This window comes from Glycine max, chromosome 19, assembly GCF_000004515.6.
Source record: "Glycine max cultivar Williams 82 chromosome 19, Glycine_max_v4.0, whole genome shotgun sequence".
Taxonomy (NCBI): domain Eukaryota; kingdom Viridiplantae; phylum Streptophyta; class Magnoliopsida; order Fabales; family Fabaceae; genus Glycine; species Glycine max.
In genome coordinates, this window is record NC_038255.2 from 32,198,090 (window position 1) to 32,201,889 (window position 3,800).

At 38.9% G+C, this 3,800-nt stretch overlaps 1 non-coding gene across 1 annotated transcript; it reads right to left on the bottom strand.

Moving 5' to 3' along the window:
- Positions 1 to 2,863: 2,863 nt before the first annotated feature.
- LOC113000519 (small nucleolar RNA R71) lies at positions 2,864 to 2,970 on the bottom strand. The gene has a single exon (XR_003265852.1). It is a non-coding gene; the product is annotated as a small nucleolar RNA R71 (small nucleolar RNA).
- Between the last annotated feature and the right edge of the window lie 830 nt (positions 2,971 to 3,800).

The following is a 3,800-nucleotide window of genomic DNA, read 5'->3' on the forward strand; positions in this document are numbered from 1 at the left end:
TATGTGAAAGCAAGATAATGCCTGATTTATTAGCCGTGTCTGCTATATATATAGATGGTTGTGACCGAGCGATTGTTTCACTTTGTTTACAAAAAAATAGACACGCGTGAACATGTTTCGTGTTTATGTTTCCTTCAGAATGTGTAGTCAAGTCAGTCAATGTGTTGTCACGCTCAAACTTTAATACGCATGCATGTCATTATGTGTTGTCAATTATGACAATGATGTATGCTACACGCGTAAATGATTTTTGTTGGACCAACAATTTTTTTGCTTAACGAAACGAGTACTTAATAATATTAATTGGTTAGTGATGTGCCATCATTTTCTTCTATTTTCTAAACCCTTTTTGCACCATTTTAATTACTGATTGGTCTTAATTGTCAATTAATTAGGCAGTTTTATTATTTGGTCTCATTTAGCTAATTTGATGTTTTTAATCTAATTTCAGGAATTAATGAAACATTGGGCTTAATCCGGATTTTGGTTGTGGACTTGAAGAGGGCAAATAAAGCAGCGCTTACCTTAGTTAATTTTTAATTAGGAAATTTCGCAATTTTATTTTATGTGGTTTAGTGTTTATTTCATTTTGGGCCAGAGTATTGTAATAGGGCCCAGTGACTTTGAGTGACTCTTTTTAAATAGCAGCCTTGGGATTCGTGCAAGGCATTCTGTTATGCCATTCATTATTTAGAGCTTTGTTTAGGGTTTTAAGTTCTTTCTGTTCTAATGCTATTGTTTTCGTTCTTAATGCAATTTCCCATTTCCTGCTTCTAATTACAATTTCGTTCTTGTTTCTTCTTCTAGTTTCATTTACGTTTCTGTTTTCATTTTCGTTTCTGTCTCATTTACGTTTTTGTTATTTACGTTTCTGCTTCATGTTTCATTTACATTTTCTGTTTGAATCTATGGAAGGCTAATTATTCTGGTGTTGTTTCCTTCTGAGGAAGAAGCCCAACTCTCTTTGAGGTTTCGTTTATAATGTGGTTCCCTGGCAGTTTTCCCTTCACCAGTTAACCCAAATTCGTGAACATTAATCAGTGCACGCTTCGTGTTCGATTAATTGCCTCTGAGCCTAACTTGCGTTCATGTTTAATGGACGAAGGGCTAACTGGTGTATGTAGTGCCTAATCACGTATTGACAACCCTAGGTTGATTTTCGCTTAGTAAATTGAAATAGGGTTGGATTAAGTGGTTACTGTTAGGGACGAATTCTCCATAACCCAGGATAAGAGAATGGCTTCTGAATCAGAGGAAACAACCCATTTTTAATATTATTAGTTTCGTATTCCAGTTTACTTGTTCTGCTCCTTAAATCACAAAACAAACAAACCCCCCCCCCAATCGTTACTGTTACTGCAAGTATATTATGAACATTTGGTTTATCATTGCTCGTTGGGAAACGACCTAGGATCACTTCCTAGTTACTGCATTATCATGTTTATTTGATTCGGGTACGGCCTCGATCAAATTTGGTGCCGTTGCCGGGGAGCAGTGTCTAAAGGTTCATAATAGCTAGCTAGTGTTGTGTGTTTAATTCCTTCGTGTTTTATGTTTAATTATTAGTATTGTGTTAGTGTCCTGGTATTTTGTTTAGTGTGTGTTCTGTTTCAGTTTTCCTATTAAGCGCTTCCCCTATTTCAGTTTTGGGTGTTTTGCTGTGAATAGTGTTTTGCGACGGACTTAGCGACCGCTTTTGCTTGCGGCAAAACAGAGTAGTAGTAGAAATCAAGTAGAGACGGATGTTAGCGACCACCCATGCTGAATTATTTGAGATTTTTTGTTTTAGTAGCTAGAGTTGTTATTTTTGGCTGAATTTTTTTTGTGGTAACTTCTTTTAATCTATATTTTGTGGGAAAAATAGCTAGAGCCTTTAGTTTGGTCAGATTTGAAAGTTCCAAAAAAGTAGCAAATTTTGTGTTTGTCGAAACTTCAAACGGCCATAACTTTTGCTCCGGTTATCAGAATCACAATTATTATATATGTATTTGGGGTCTCCATCGTCCAAAAATAGTGATTCTGTCAAAAGTTTTTTATTTTTCAAGTTTTATTCACTTATATTTCTTAACCTACCATTTTTAGCTTCCATAGTTAGACTTTGAATTTTTGCCTGAAATTTTTTTTGCTATCTTCTCATCATTTTATAAGGTTGCTCACAAAATTTCAAGTCATTTGGATATCATTTGAGGGTAGCTGTAGTTCAAACCTGCACCTTTATTTACATGACAAAGCAGCTAGTTGTGCATGCTGAATGTAGTGTATGACTAGAGGCAATCCATATGACTTACAACCCTTTGATCCTAAGATAGATAGGACATTTCATAGATTAGTTAGGCATCATTTTATACCTTTTGATCATCCTGAGCATTCCATTACTGGTGAATCTGTGCATTCTGTTATTGGTGATTTTGAACATCCTGATTTTGAGCATTACAATTTTGAGCATTCTGATTCTTAGCATTCTGATTTTGAACATTCTGAGAACATGGCACAACCTCCACCCCGTGAGAGGACTCTAAGGGAAATGGCTGCACCTGATTTCACCTACGAAAGCTTGTGCATCCAATACCCTGATGAGGATGTCCCATATGTTCTTAAAACTGGACTGATTCATTTGCTTCCAAAGTTTCATGGCCTTGCAGGTGAAGACCCGCACAAACATTTGAAGGAATTTCATATTGTCTGCTCCACCATGAAACCCCCAGATGTCCAAGAGGATCATATATTTCTGAAGGCTTTTCCTCATTCTTTAGAGGGAGTGGCAAAGGACTGGCTGTATTACCTTGCTCCAAGGTCCATCACGAGCTGGGATGACCTGAAGAGAGTATTCTTAGAAAAAATTTTCCCTGCTTCCAGGACCACAACCATCAGGAAGGATATCTCAGGTATTAGACAACTCAGTGGAGAGAGCCTGTATGAATACTGGGAGAGATTTAAAAAACTATGTGCCAGTTGCCCTCACCATCAGATTTCAGAGCAGCTGCTTCTCCAATATTTTATGAAGGACTCAGTAATATGGAGAGAAGTACGATAGATGCTGCCAGTGGTGGAGCCCTTGGAGACATGACTCCTGCTGAAGCCAGAAATTTAATTGAGAAGATGGCTTCCAACTCCCAACAGTTTAGCGCCAGAAATGATGCTATAGTCATTAGAGGAGTGCATGAGGTAGCTACAAACTCAGCTACATCATCTGAAACTAAGAAGCTTGAAGGCAAACTGGATGCATTGGTTAACTTGGTAACCCAGCTGGCCTTGAACCAGAAATCTGTACCTGTTGCAAGGGTCTGTGGTTTGTGCTCCTCTGCTGACCACCATACAGACCTTTGCCCTTCCATGCAACAACTTGGAGCAATTGAGCAGCCCGAAGCTTATGCTGCTAATATTTACAATAGACCTCCTCAACCTCAGCAGCAAAATCAACCACAGCAGAAAAATTATGACCTCTCCAGCAACAGATACAACCCTGGATGGAGGAATCACCCTAATCTCAGATGGTCAAGCCCTCAGCAACAACAACAGCAGCCTGCTCCTTCATTCCAAAATGCTGCTGGCCCAAGCAGACCATACATTCCTCCACCAATCCAACAACAGCAACAGCCCCAGAAACAACCAACAGTTGAGGCTCCTCCACAACCTTCCCTCGAAAAACTTGTGAGGCAAATGACTATGCAGAACATGCAGTTTCAATAAGAGACCAGAGCCTCCATTCAGAGCTTAACCAATCAGATGGGACAATTGGCTACACAATTGAATCAACAACAGTCCCAGAATTCTGACAAGCTGCCTTCCCAAGCTGTCCA